The sequence below is a fragment of the Tripterygium wilfordii genome, chromosome 16 (genome assembly GCF_013401445.1).
Source record: "Tripterygium wilfordii isolate XIE 37 chromosome 16, ASM1340144v1, whole genome shotgun sequence".
NCBI classification, from domain to species: domain Eukaryota; kingdom Viridiplantae; phylum Streptophyta; class Magnoliopsida; order Celastrales; family Celastraceae; genus Tripterygium; species Tripterygium wilfordii.
Genome location: NC_052247.1, coordinates 3874749 through 3891128, shown reverse-complemented (window position 1 = coordinate 3891128; position 16380 = coordinate 3874749). Strand labels below are relative to the sequence as shown.

The window sequence follows — 16380 nt, the reverse complement described above, 5'->3', positions numbered from 1 at the left end:
TTAATGAGGTGAGTGTGATGTAGCATTCTTTTGAAGGCTTAAAAAGCACAAGCGAAACGGCTGAGATTACAAAGGTTAATGGCATATGATTTGGTGGAGTCGGAACGAGTGCGTTAATGCGTTATGATATTGGAAATAATTAATAATAATTAGATGGATTTTTGGGCTGCCATTAAGTTCCTCCGTGTGAACCCAAACAGAGAGAGTCAGATACATCATACCTACTCGTGTATAATTCATGGGTTTCTTTGAGTTCTTTGAAAGAATCTGATCTATACATACATACATACATGATACATACATGTATACAGAAAACTGTGCATTTTTAATTCCAGTTTGCTGCATTCGAGGGTGGGGGCCGGGGGCTTCCTCTCTCACTCTGTCATATTTAACACAGAGAGACTCTATAGAGTAGTACAACACGCTAATTCACGGCCAGGTGGGCACAACAGAGCATACGGTCGTTCAATTCCCGGCCAATGTTTAATTTCCCGGCACGAGGCAGCTACTAATCCTACCATAAAACGACAACGTATAATCACAAGCCATGCCTTTTTCAGTCAATCTCTAACCATTCTATTCTTGGCTGTTACCCACACGACGAAGTTTGTCCAAGAGTCAAACTTGATTCCTTTTTTGTGGTGCCGGATTCCTCTCTCTCTCTCAAATCTAGGGTAGCAAAACTCTATTGGATCCGAAGAACTAAATTTATCGGACTCGATTAAACCAAGTCTATACAATTATATGTCCTAAATCTATGTCCAAACATAAATTTTTTATCCGATTTGAAACCATGTCCAAGTTCAAACACATAAATCTTGTCGGATTTATTTGTTTGGACCCTCACCCGAATTACGTTATTATCCGATTTACTTATTCGGATTTAAATCAATCCGGGTTTCGTCAATTAAGAACATCGAAATCCAATCCAGGTTAGGGTCCAGACATGTATATATTTTGAAAATACGTGATATTGTCCGACCCAAAACCGACTTGAAACCGATTTTTTTCCATTCCTACTCGAATCTATTATCTATGCATGGCTTAAGGCAGAAACTACTACCAGACTTAAATATGAATATAAATATAATCATTTATTTATTTATAGTCAAAAAAAAATGATTTGGAGCTTGGACCCAATTTTAAAGGCCATTTCCTTAACTGGGTTTATACCCTATGAATCAGAAGCTTTTGTATGGCAAGAAAAGCCAAAAACTAGGCTTAATATCATTCAATTAATCAAGCTTTAAGACTTTTTGGGTGTCTTAATTAAACGGTCCCCCCGGAATTTATTCACACACGTGAGGCTATTATCTTATTTTTTTTGTCGGTATTTCAATTTTTAATTTATTATAATTTATTTTTGCCAATTACTCTATGATTCTCTCTGTCCCATCACCTGGGTTTGTATTTATTATTTATGCAGACAATATTAATTTGTTTAATTCTATTTATTGATTAAATAATGCGTGAGCACGAATTAATTATATGATTTGTGGATAAAATTGCTCATGATATACGTAGTTAAGGCCAATAAATTCAAATCATGGTTGATGAATGTGGGTGCATTTATATATATCTTTATATATGTATATATGTTTGTCATTTAAAAACTATATGATTTGTGGATAAAATTGCCCATGATATGCTTAGTTAGGCCAATAAATACAAATCCAAATTGATGAATGTGGGTGTATTTTGGATATGCTTGAGACCCCCAAAAAGTGACCCCAAAAAACCCCATTTAATGTGGAGTGTTGGATGTAAAGTGGGTCATACATGTGTGTTTTTAATCAATGGTTATTTTAATGCCACATAGATTTTGAGACTTTCGGAGGTCAAATTTTAAGGGTTTCTAACATTGTTCTTTGGATATATATGAGCGTGATTGTCATTTAAAAACTATAAGACTCGTGGATAAATTTGCCCATGATATGCATACTTAGGCCAATTAATTCACATCATAATTGATGAATGTGGGTGCATTTTGGATATAAGATATACTCAATTATTTATTATTTTATATCTATAATCGTACTTTTTTTAGCTCGTTTGGATTAATTACACTACGTTACTACTTAAGCATGTGTTTATTTTGGATTTCAAGATTTTGGAACAAAAAGTTGTTGTCTTTAGTACAAATGGATTGCATGCAAAAGCTGCGAAACTCGTAAACGAGATCATTTTGTTTGCTCAATACTAGATATTTCAACAGGTCAGGTTTGAGACTGTCCGTCCCCGTATTCGTTAGACAAACTTTTATCCGCCTCCTCCAAAATATCCGTTGGATATTTGAATCTTCACTACAACCCCGTACTCATCAATATGCATAATTCTCTCCCATTTATCCATACATGTCAACTATAATTTTAATAACTGCAATAATTATAATATAATTATGGGAACTCCAGTAAACATAAAAATAAACACATTAAAAACAAAACATCAATATATGAGTGAAACTAACATAAATATATAAGTCATATATCTAAACTAATAAGTAAACTGTGAGTATTCTAAATAATATACATATAAATAATAATATATACGGGTGTGGGCGAGGGAACAGATTAGATTTCAAAAAACTCATTCCCTTATTTGCACATGTTAATTTTTTGACAAAAACATACTTTTCGTCCCTCAATTATTAATATGATTTTATTTTATTCTCTAAATTTTTTTCTCCCATTTTCATCCCTCAACTATTAGAAAATACCGTTTTCGTACTTTAAGTGAGATTAGGACCAGAAAATGATTGCATGACACTCATGTGACACGTTAGAGAAATCTGATCTGACGAATAATAAGATGTCACGTTTATTCTAAGGACAAACGAAGAACTTTCTCATATTTGGGAGACGAAAAATAGAAAAAAAAAGAGTTAAGGGATGAAAATAAAACTCTATCAATAATTGAGGGGCGAAAAGTACATTTTTGCGTTATTTTTTTCCCTAAAATTATTGGTACCACCTATTAACCAAAGAGGCGTATCCGTCATTTCTGAATCGGGTTATGCGGGTGTATTTTTTACGCCCCTACTCAATACGATGTGGAGCAGGCTTGTGACATATGGAGACGGTAAAGCATGTGAAAAGCAAAAGGGGGCAGGATTGACTGATTGAGAGCATGTGCGGGGCTTTAGCAGCCATCCGGTGAAAGTAGCGGTCACTTTCAAATCCGCATACGCCGTCGTTTAGCAATTTTTTTCCCCTCTAACGAGGAGAGTATGTCTCGCACACCTGTCCATTCATCTCGGATTTTTCTTCTCCTTTGAATGAACGGTCTGATGCCACATCACACCATGTCAACAGTAGCAAGCATGCATGAGGCCCCGTGCAGACGTTTGAAGAATTTGCAGCAGAATTTTAGGGAAGTGTGGATCTTCTACTTCCCCCAATATTTAATGACACTCAAAACCATCAATCAATCAGTCAGTCCAATAAAAGTTGGGTCAGTAGATACATATATATATATTTATTTATTTATTTATTGTGTAAGGATCATATATATATATATATATATATGGACTGTGATTCGATGGTGACGTAATAATTTAACTATTTTTATTTTTGTTAGATATTCTAGAATAACTAATGAGCACCCACAAACTAAGGGTGGGTGGCTGCTCCCCTTAATTTTTTTCAATTATAACAGTATATATATTTTTAGGAAAAAAATTACTAGTACACTTTGTCCCCCCTTAAATACTGATAAAAAAATAAACATTACAATTAGTCTCATATGTGTTGGAGCCAACTGTATAGACCAAGTTTAAGCACTAATAACTAGAGATGGCAATGGGTCAGATACCATTCCAATTAGTGAATACCAAAACCCTTTTCATTTAAGGTACCGAATACCAAAATCGTTTAAAAAATCATTTAAATTTCCAAAATCGGAATTGTTCTATAACCATTTACCATTGGGTACTCGTCTACCTTTTAACTCTTAATTTTTTTATTTTTCTATAAATGTATAATTCAATTTCTTAAAAAATAATTTAACTTATAATGTTGTCATAGTTTGAATGTATAATCTATAATTCTATTATATTATTTTATTTAATATGCTTGATCATGTTAAAATTTAACATCCTAATAATATACCTTTATATAGATGATTTATAATGTCATTACTATAATTCACTTTTTTAATTAAACAGTTCGAGTACCTTAAACCCGACATCAAAAACCAAACCCGACCCTAAATCATAACGGGTTTAAAAATCAAAATCAAAACCATTTACAAACCCTATAGGATTGGTTTTCGGATTTTAAATGAATCGAGTATCCTATGCATGGTGCTCGAATCGGTTTTTTTTGTCATCTCTACTAATAACAAGCCCAGATGAGGTATTATGCAATATTATCAAAACATGAGAATTGATATAATTTTTACTTTTACCTTAATGTTATTAGAGTGATATATATAGAACCCAAAAAGAAAAATCCATGGCGTTGCCCTGGACTTTCGCCCTCTCTTATGTCCAATGCTGAATCTACCCCTGATTATTTGTGGTGATAAATTGAAATTCAAGTCATATTTTAACATTTAACACAACATTGTTTGGTGGTTGTAGAGAGAGTGAATCAATCTTGCTACTCAAACCCTAAAGTTAAGAAAGAGTAGTTGGTGGAATAGGCCTTTCGATCTCTTCCTCTATCTAATTCTAAGACAGTAAAATATTCAAACTCTAGCTTCATTTGGGATCTACTAGTTCTTTGACTAGATCAACGTATGGATCTGCTGCAAACCTTTGATTTTATTATTCTGTGGCAACCGGTGTGTCCTCTTAAATTACATTAATATATAAATATACCATAAATAGTTTAGAGGGTCCAGCCAAAATCCAAATTTAATTCCATCACCATCTTTTCATCTGCTCAATTTTATTGTTGTCATATTCTTCAATGTTTGTTGTTGTTTAGTAGTTTACGATTATAATTTATTGTGGATAATAAATCACAATAGCTTTTACTTTTTTTTAATATAAATATGTGACATATATATATATATACATATATATATATATATATATATATATTTATGCATGCTTCACGTACTTATGTTATAGCCATGTATTTAAAAGCACAAGAGAACAAATTCAACGAGATACATGTAGTGGATAAAAATGGTCCGACTCATTTTCCTCAGGTATGAGTGTATGACTAAACCTAATCAATTCTATTTACCAACGGGCTCGAAGCTCACGATTTATGTGCAAATATTTGGCCCACCATGGCTATCCATGGTTTTGCCCATAGCTCTTTCTTATAGAATAGGCCCAATACCCACCATAGATATAACAGCTATAATCCTTATTTTTAGGACGAGTCACGATTAGTGACTTAATTTTGTAGTCACCTATAAATTATATCGACCCTTCTTTCTGACACGCGCCTTTTTACAAATTATTTATTTACAAATCATCTTTGATATTTGACCTTGTAAGGTGTGATGTCGTTGGCTGGGACGGTGAACCAATTTGATTCAGCATGGACCAACTAGGGTTTTAAAGCATATACATGCATGTATTTTTGGTTCCTTGATTAATTGGAAGGTCCATGTTAATGATTAGTGTAACCCTAGCTAGTATGATTATCTCAAATGTTGAGATTGGCGTACATGATTCATGTAAAATCGTGGACTATACATGCCGTACATGATTGATATGAAATAATGAGCCTCACATGCCCTACATTGGAATCCTTAGCATTTTCGCATGTTTAGAGATTTTTCAGAGTGAATTTGTTGCTTGAACCTTGTTATATTCCGCGTTGAATCGGATTGGTTTGAGCCCGGTTTGATGGTCTTCCTTGACGAGAGCCTAAGGGGATCCTGCTTAGACTCCTTACAATGACATCTCCTGCAGTCAGTGGGTGCATACATTCTGCAGTCTCAAAAGTGTCCAATATCTTCTATGTTTACACAAAATGATCTGCAACACTCCGTTGCAAGTGATTTCTCTGTCCTTTACTTGTAAAAAGAACCATAAGTTAGATTGGAGGAATCTCCTGGGCTTTGGACAGTGGTCGACCTAATGAAATTAGGGAGATTAGTGGGCCAAAAGAAAATTTTTGGACAAGATATAACTGAGCCCATTTGGTTGGATGAAATTGATTTTCCTTCTCATTAAATAAAAAAATCATAAATTTTTTATACTTAACTTTGCATAACGGATAAACAATTAAGGAGAACATCCCACCCCTACTCACATTCATGATATTGTCCGCTTAGGTTTATCGATTTTTATGGATACATCTTACTCGTACGACTTTGTTTCTCCCTCGATCGTCTCACTTAATGGTGCTTTATCCTAAGGGAAAAGGCCTTATGCATGTGAGAGGAGAGCTTACACTTATAAACCCACATCACTTGCCACTTGACTTAGTCAAGCGATGTGGGACAAATAACATTCGTATCACTCTCCGCACTTTTGAGTTTGGTTACGCCAGACCCAACAACTGAACAAGTGGAGGCCCATCCAATAGGATCGAGATAATGCTTCAGTATCATGTGGAAAATCACACCTCTATGCACATCCATGATATTGTCCGCTTCGGATTTATCGATTCCCGTGAATAAATCGGATCAACACGATTTTGTTTATGTCTGAGTCGTCTCACTTAATGGCACTTGAGCGTAAAGAAAAATGCCTCATGCATGTGAGAGGTGAGGGCTTACACTTATAAACCCACATCAATTGATCATAAATGACTTGACATTTATGACAAATCTAAAGCATGTATGATCAACATAATACAGTGAAACTAATTTTGACTTAGCAGCCTCTCATCTTTTTGGATATAATAGCAGAAAGATGAGAGGCTGTAATAACAGAAAACCCCAATTCATGTTAGGTACCTAAATTATTTAATTAAGATAAATAATCAGGGATTAATCCAAATCAAGCGTTAAAATAATATTTAATTATAAAAAAAAGTCACCAATTCACTATTCTTATTGTGGACGCATCAAAATTTTAGGGTTTACAACAACAGTTTATAGTTATTCAATCTCCCATAACTTGTATTGGTTTTTTTTTCAGTATTTTTAAAAACTAGTTATATTATCCGGTCACATTGAAGATCGGAGGGTTCATCGATCCGATTCAATTAAATACCACTAATAGACTCGATCGGTCAAATATCGATTCGACCAGCGGTATAACGGTTAACATGTAAAACATTAAAATAATGGCGTGACAATACTAAAAAAATTAAAAAGTAAATTAATTAAATCGGTCGACCGGTCAAACCGATTGAACCGCTTGCTGGTGACCTCAGCATTTAAGACATTGGTTTTTTCCCGCCCAAACCCTAAGACACAGAACACGAAAAAAGCGAGATAGTCCGGGAGAGAGTGAAAGGGAAGAGGAGAATGAGTGGCGCAGTGAGGAAGAAGATACAGAGGAAGTTCAAGATGAGAGGCTACTCTCTCAAAGTGGATGCCCTCAATGAGGTCCTCTCCTTCGTTAGTCGCTTTGAAGGCGCCGAAGATGAGGCAATCGACCTCCTCCTCGACCAGCTCCTCCACGAGTCACGTATGTGTAGATCGATTGCGTATATGTATATGTATTCGAATCTTAGTGCTATTTCTTGATTTGATTTGGCTTGATTTAATTGGTGTTTGCAGTTAAATCTTCGATTGTTGATAAGGAGGAAATGCATCGGGTAATCAGTCTTTTGTTAGAAGCCGAAGGTGTTGGTGAGGAAAGTGAATCCCCGGTATCTAGTAGCTCTGCAATTCGTGTAACTGATGTGTTTTTGGTCCCTAAATTCCGTTACGATCCCATCAAGAAACAATTATATGAGTATGGCCTTCATATTCTCTGATGATTGAGTTTCTCCAAAAATATTTGAGAAAAATGAAGCAACTATTTTGCTTAATTTTTTTGCGTATGATATATCCATGTGACTGTTTGATTACCTTTTCTTATATCTCCCATGTTTGGTTGATCAGTGAATTTTATGAATAAAAACGAAACGAAGTGCTATTTTGCCAGATTTACTGATTTACATTTGCCGACCATAAAATTGGAAATGAGCTTAAAAAAGAGAATGAGTGTTTCATTGTGAATTTGTGAAGTAGAGCGTTTTTTTTTAATTAATTAATTCTAGGCATACAGCAAGCCTACCTATCCATGGCGCTGCATCCGCAAAAGCAGCGTTATACAGGGATGGGTTTCTGATGCTGTTTCAGAGAGTCTCCCGCGATCCACATTTTGCTAAACCTGCTTTTGATACTGAAATGTCACATTATGGAAGTCGTGACGTGCCTTTCTCTCTCCCTCTCTCTCTCCCCTTCCCCCACTCCCCTGCTTCCTCTTACCCTTCTCTCTCCTTGTTGCCATAGCCTGTATGTACGGGAAGAAGATGGGTCATGGGAGTTATATCCCAGTTAGAAGATGGGCACTTCTACTTGGAAGATCTTACCGCTTCAGTGGAAATTGATTTGTCCAGAGCAATATCCTTTCAACTATGTGTCCATAATAGTTTTCTTTTCTTTAAAAGCAATTTCATGCTGTGAATATAAAATATCATGTGTGATCATCAGCCAAAGCAATAATACCAGTGTGGTGTTAAAAAGGTTGTTTTTTAACCTTTTTTTTTTCTAGCACACTTTACTCATACTCAATGACTATTTAGAATAATGCCAGTAATGATGTTATTTGATTTAATTAATTTGATACATGTCTTCCAGTTCTTATACTGCCATAGTGCCATGCACATCTCTGTTTGCACTTAATTATTTTTCACTGGCCTTTTGTTTAATGTAGTAGTGCTTCTTATTCTATTTGTGCTTTTGACATCTAAAAACTAAAAATTCCAAGTTTTACGGAGTCCTCATTCTCTATTTGTACTATGTTGAGTCATGATTTGCAACAAGGAAAGATTATGCTTCTGCGCACTAGCCTGCGCAAATCCATAATATCAGGAATAATTATCATAATTAAGTATTATTCTTTTTACTGATGCTAGTGGCTAATGGATGCATTTTAATTTCATAATTTTTTTTTACTGATAGACCCTTTGATGTAAGTGCTATAAGAAGTCAAACTAATTATCATTTTCTTTAACAAGCAATACAAGATAACTACCGGATTATTTTCAGAGAACACAAAAGTTGTAGCGGAAGGCAAGATGCTTTTAGAGGGTATTTTTCAGGTAAGCCTTACATTCTTCAGTTCAGCAATTTGTTCAGTCTGTTTTGCGACCTGTAAAAGATTTGGTCCTAATGTATGATCTGAATGCGTCTTCACAACTGAGATTACATCTAATTTCTGAGAAAATTATAATCTTTTTTCACATGCATATTCAGGGCAATGGTTGCTGTGAATACAGCTTTTCACATGCCATGTTACCTACTCGTTGCCATATCACGACTCTCAACTCATCTGTTGTAATCATGCAGACAAAGACCAATTTATTTTTTATTGCTTCTGCCAAAGCCATTGCATGCAAGCTTCTATCAGGTCCATTAGGCATACTAATAGTTACCTTTTGTTATGAAGGTAACTACGTACGGATTTCCTCCATTGTAGGAGAGGGAAAAGTCTATCAAGTTACTTGAAGAGCATGACTTATTTGGTAGTGGTATACTGACAAAAGAGGACACTGTATCTTTTACTTTTTGTCATTGGTATGCATGATAGAGTAATTATATATTCAATCTTTGGAAATTGGAATTTCTCAGAGTAGCTATTAACAGCCTTGTATTTGCTTGAGTTTCCTATATACTTCCCTTGGCTTAGACTTGCAGAATTGGACAAGGGAGCTGTTAATGATATGTTCGTCATACTCTCTGACATTTGGCTAGCCAATGAAGAGGTTATTCTCTCCACTTGGCATTTGTTTTCTCTTTCCTTGAATATAAGAAAATACTTGGGGATTCATAGCTCAGCTTAATCATACATTCATACTGGCTTGTCCGTAGAGAAGGCCATGGGAAAGCTGGAAACTGTACTTAATGGGTTTGAGAATGTAGAGTTGTAGACGTAGTTCCGTCCTTATTTGTTTTCATGGGGAACTTTTGCTCCCACCCGTGTAACCTTTCCTTCCATGATTTCTCAAGTCTAAGGTGAGGGTTTTTGGTAGCAATGATTTTGTCGCGCACGTTATTGCTATAAAAATGGTATCCATGTTAAAAATGCATTAATGCATGACTTAGACATGCAGACTGCAGTTTGGCAAGTTAGGGCAAGTTATCAAGCCCATCCTAGGCTAAAGGAGCATAGTCGGTTTCTGTTTATACCAGGTCCTGATGATGCAGGTGAAGAAAACTGGCCATTGCATACTTCTTTTGACTTCTCTTACTGTGTTGAATTTCTGAGTGGAATTTTTGATGATTTCAGGTCCCTCCATAGTCCTACCTAGGCATGCTTTACCAAAATACTTAACTGAAGAGCTTCAGAAGCAGATCCCAAATGCAATATTTTCAAGTAATCCTTGCAGGTTAATTTTTCGCTTACTGACTACTAAATCACGTACTGAGAGTGTGCTTCCTTCAGTAGACATCCTCTTGATGGATGCACCGTTCATTGTTTTGTGAAAATTTTCATTGTTGTGCAACTCTTACGAGGCCAATATTGCGGCGTCAATCTTAATGAGTGCAATGAACTTGTTATAACATTTTGTGCAGCTGTCAGTCTTAACAAACCAATTATTGTGCATGAATGCAGAAACTAATTGTATTTTTCCATCAAGATCTGCTGTATAGGATGCGTGGACCGTGCCTGATACCTCCATCTACCGAAGAAACTAATGACCCTTTTGAGCATGTAAGTCCTCCCTCCTTTCCCTTGGTATTCCACTGCCCTCCTTCCTCCTCATTTCCCGCTCTTTCTCTGTGCGGTTGGGTGTGTTTTTGCTGACAGGTGTTTTTATTATCGGATATTGGTCCTTAACATGCGTGGGTTGGTTTGTTTGTTTGTTTGTTTTTTTTTTTTTTGCTGCAGCTTGTTGCTACAATAACCCATCAAAGTCATCTCTGCCCACTCCCTCTCACTGTACAGCCAATAATTTGAAACTATGATCACTGTCTCCATCTCTATCCTACTCCACATATGGTCCTTCTTGAATCTTTCTATTTCCTGTCTTAATTCTGGAATACATTCTGCCTTATCATCAAATTATGTACAAAGTATCAACGACGTTGTAGTGGCTATCACAATGAGATGTGTTGAAACACATCAAACAAAGTTGAATGGTTAGAATGTCTTTTTGTAGCTTATTGAATTCTAGAAATTTAGAATCATGCATAGCTAAATAAATGGACAAGGTCTGAATCACTGTGCTACAACCTTACAAGAGATCTGAGCAAAATCATTTGTCATTATTTCTTGAGACCGACTACTAATTATTATGTGGTAAGTGAAAACCTTGGTGCCATGAGACCTTATAGAGATTTCAATAGTTTCTCATAAAATAGGAAATCACATTCTGTAGCAGGTATGATGATGTGATGCTAACAGACAGTAAGTAAATCCCACCAACAAAATTTGAATGGTTGGATATGCTTTCTACCTCATTAAAAAAAGGAAGAGAAGGCTTGGGTGAAAAGCTTCCACACTTGGGGGTGGTTTGCGACATGTTTTGTGTTTCATCCAGTTCAAAAAATCATTTCATTTCGATCATAATAGATGGATAAACTCAGATTAGGTTTACATCACAAATTTTGGAGGGATGCCAGCGACTTTTTCTCTTGAAGCTGACAGTATTATTTATCAACATATTTTTAGCCATGTGACGTTTTGTAAGATTCTCTGGTGTTGATTCTTTTTTATATGATTTTTGTAAATGCAGATAGTTTTAGGAGACAAAAGTGAGCAGAAGGCATTCAAATACACAGGAATCACTTGTTTCAACCCTGGATCCTTCTCAAATGACAGCACTTTTGTCACATATCGTCCTTGCACACAGGAAGTTGAGTTTTCGGCCCTGTGAGTACCAAACAAAATTACGACGTTTGATATTGGTTGCTGAAAAAAAAGAGTTTCAGAATACACATGAAGTCACTTGCTTGAATTAAACCGTCTCTGATGTTCGTCCATTGTCCTAACCTCTAATACTAGTATACCCAATCAATCACTAAAACTTTTTCTGTTGTGAAATGGTATATGAAGTATTATTATATGTGGTGAAATCATATCTGAATGAGCTAGTTATAGAGTAGATTTGAGTAGAAACTTTTCAGTTGTCAAAGCATACCATGTCTCATTTTGTTTTGTATTTTATAACTGCTATTAATGTTGTGCATGTAATTTGATAGTTATTGAATATACCATTATAATGTAGTGCAATGAATCCAAAATATGCTGACTTTACTCTGCCTCATAGTATGAAGTTGATCCAGTGTCTCATGTCATTGAGGTTGTAATGCCTCACAAAACGTCATATGTTGTATAGGCCCATTTTCACACATTTTTTAGATCAAATTCAGTTGTTAAAATGCGGTTTCAATAGTTTTGTATTAAATCTAATCAAAACCATTCTTGCTCTGCAGCTCCTGTTTTTAAGCAAAAGCATTCTGTGTTTACTCTATTTTATTTCATGGGTCTCGGTGATGGTATATTTTGGGACAACATATTACAGGGTTTAAGTTACTGTTATCTTTTCTCCTATAAAGCATTTATATTGAAAATATTCAGTCTTACATATGCAAACTTTACTTGCAAGTCCCATTTTTTCCCTGATTCATCCCACTTTGCTAAGAAGTTTGGACGTCGTAGTACCCTTCTACTTGGAACCATCAGATTTCAAGCAGTCTTTCCAATTTCTATGATATGCTCAATTTTCTGTATGCTTACAGAATCACTAATCTAATCGTTGCAATACCTAGTTAATAATGAGGTCGTTTATTTCATTTCAGCTGATGATTCTAGTCATAACCATAACTGGAAAAGTACAAATTTATATATTAGATAAACATCAGTGATATTTATTGCCAAGTGGTAACAGTTGATTCATATAGATACCAAAGAAAAAGTACATAACTATATATCATACATCATATGAAGAAAACTTTAGGAAGTTTCAGTATAAGATACGCATGATTTATTTAGGGTCGTAAATTTTGTGCTAGTGGGGAACTTATGTTTTTTAACTTAGCTGCGAATTGTGTAATGAAAGAGCAATGTGTCATTAAGTGTTTACTTTTACGACTTCCTTTTGATAGTTAGTATTATTTTGACTAATGCATTCATCTTAGTGATTCTAGGACCAGTAAACCTACATTTGTGCTCCTAGTCGACAAGTGGACAATAGATTATCATTTCTATTCTGGATTACGCTGCACCGACTTTGACAAACTGAGCTCTTAATTTGAAATTTTGCCATTGGATAGAGATTTTTTCGGCATTGTGGTGGCCTACTGAGTGATTGCTGAGGCACTCTTGAGTAATGTTAAAGTTTGCTTATGCCTTTTTTTTTTTTTATTTCTTCCCCCTATAGATGATTCTCTAGAAGAGGATATGAGCTCTTTATCAAATCTAAACATACCAAAATGTTGCTATCAATTATCAACTTTGAAGTGTTGAGTATTGAGTCAATCTATACTTGAGCTGAAAGAAATGGTCCACTGCTTTTATTGCCATTGATTAGATTTTCCTATTAGTACTAATAAAGTGTTACACTGTTACTTTTCTATGACTGCAAATCCAATAAGATAGTGGAGCTTTATATGTTGTCAAACGATGACTTCTTGATGGCTGCTGATGCTCTTTTATAGTTGAATTACCGACATTCGTGCAGAAGTTGTTGATAAAACACTTTCAGATGAGATCTGTTTGGTGTAATTCATAGTGAAAGGGCAACATTCGCTTTGATCATTTAGGAATTCATTTTAAGGCATGTCAGTTTTATTAGAGGGTATAAAGGTGCTATATTCCATCATGGTTAGTACAAAAATTCATTTAACGAAATTTATACATGCCAAAATTGACATTACATCCCTGTCTTCTACCTAATACCTGCAGGCCCTAAAGTGTTTTCCACTCAATGTATCATTTTGAATGCATCTTTGCTTGTTTTTCTAACTGAATTGCTTTTTATGACGAACTTGTTTACTGCTTAGTTTTGTGAATTAAACAGTAGTGGAGAAGATATTTTCAACTGTTGATTGGGCAAGTTGTGACTTGAGTTAGATACGTATTGGTTGTGTCGCAATGAAATGTGACCACGAGAAAATATGTTAACTATAAGATAGAAGCGTTACATTAGCAATACATATTTGGTGGGTGGGTATACTCTTTGAATGGTTCTTAATTTGGCTTTCTGCTGTTTTACAGTTGAGAAGTTTAGGAAACTTGTGGTCTCGGATTTTTTTTTCTTTTATGTTTAATCAGGTGATTTAGATATCTGATTCATGGTTTGGCCCACAATTAGAGCAGAATATAAATAGATTATGGGAGAGACATGTCCATTTTATGCAGAAATTACATGATTTGCCTCTGTTAGTTAGATAGTTAATGTTGCTATGGGTAGGTAGATCACTAGATTGCTGTGATATACAAGTTTTCTACCAATTAGATGTGTTGCAACATTCTCTTCAGTTGAACCAATTGACTGGGTCAGTTTTGGTTACCAACTATCAAGGATGTTTGGTACACAGGAAAATAGTACAAGCAAGAATATGCAATTTGAACTTCCACCGGTAAAATGTATGTGATACAGAAGTATTGTTTATGTACTGCAGGTTAGGAAAGACTACTGCAACAAGAAATTCTATGAATCGTGGAAGTCTTGTTTACATTCTAGCGTAAGAGAAGACTTGAATTTTTTCCGTTTAGATGAAACTAACTCCTTGGGCATTCAGGAAACTCTGTGATGGTAAGGGAAGAAGTAGGTGAAACAGGTAAACAGTATTGGAAGGCCTTCATGGATGAAACAGTTGGGATTGTGAGTCAATATATAATAAAATACATGAGGTATGCCATGTGTATGTATATATGAAGTATGTATATGTGAAGACTGTAGATGACGACTCTGGCTTTCTCTTTTGGATTATTTTGTTTCATTAATCATACCTTTTGGCCTTGATCAAGATGCAGATGTGAGGGGTCATATTATTAGTTTTTTTTTTTTCCCTTGTATCAGAAATCAGACCTGTCTTTGTTTGTTAGAGAGAGAGAGAGAGAGAGAGAGAGAGGTATATGTAAATATGTTCACAGTTGAAGAAAGAAAACGGTTGAGTTAGCTAGTATTGACAGGAACCAATCTCTTGGGCAGTAGTTTTCCTGCGGACAAATGGTGGGTGGAAAGATGGGAGATTGCTCTCTCCCTCACTTTTTTAACAAGCAATTTCTTTCTCTCCCACCTGGAGAATGGTAGGCCAACGGTCAAAAGGAAGACCCATTCCCTTTATTGGGGGTAATACAGCCGAGCAATATTTTGTATCTTAGTGTTTTTTTTTTCCTTAGCTATCACAAATATTGAGACGAATGTACACGATATCCTATGTATCATATGGGATCCACGATTTTACATGATCACGTGTGCATTTATGCAAATGCTCAAGAAATTAGTCAAGTAAAAAAGTTGGACACCCTGCAAACAAGTCTATAAGGCACCCGTAATTGGAGTTTGAAACTCTGCTTCATAGATGTTCATACTCTCTATTCTAGTTGTATATGCCACGTGCTTGAAATAAATTTTGGGTATATTCAATTGTGAAAGTGACATGTAGCCCAGAGTATGGTAGTCCGAGCCCAACAGTTTATTTCATTGATTTAATCAATGGAATACTTTTTTTTTTCCACTCTTTTAATCCATAATTTATTATTTTAATATAGATTTTATTGTTTTGAAAAGCACCGTCTAGAATTTATTATTTTAGTTCTGAATTCATTTGTTTTTGAAATTCCATTAAAAAAAATAATAGAATTAAGATTTATCCGATAAAACTCATCCACAATGAATCTTGTTAGAAAGAGTTTTATGTGTTGATTCTAAATATGTAATTTTTTTTAAAAGCTAAAATATATTTTGAGAGTTAAAACATTTTAAAATTTCATTTAAGAGACTTGAACTCTTATGGGCTATTACTATATGAGCTATTTAGCACTACTGAATCAATTAACATACATACTGACTACTTGTTATTAAAAAGTTAAAATATGATCAATTCTGATAACAAGAGAGTTAGGTAATGTTTCTCTCCACATCCGTCATCGATTTGAAAGCAAGTGTTGACACTTGTGAGAAGAACCCATTTGAGTTTTTTCCCTGATCCTAGAGTCGATAAATCACCCAAGTTTTTTAATCGAGTCCCTGTGTGATCAAATGATATTCAAAGATCGATTAGTTGACAACTTGGGTATTCGCTTTCTCACTTTTATAAGGTTTTGGGTTCGATTGGGAGAGACGCAATATTTTCTTGAGA

General features: G+C 35.1%; 1 pseudogene; it reads left to right on the top strand.

Moving 5' to 3' along the window:
- The first annotated feature begins 7332 nt into the window (after window positions 1-7332).
- Window positions 7333-15042, top strand: LOC119980592 (annotated as a pseudogene).
- Window positions 15043-16380: the final 1338 nt, after the last annotated feature.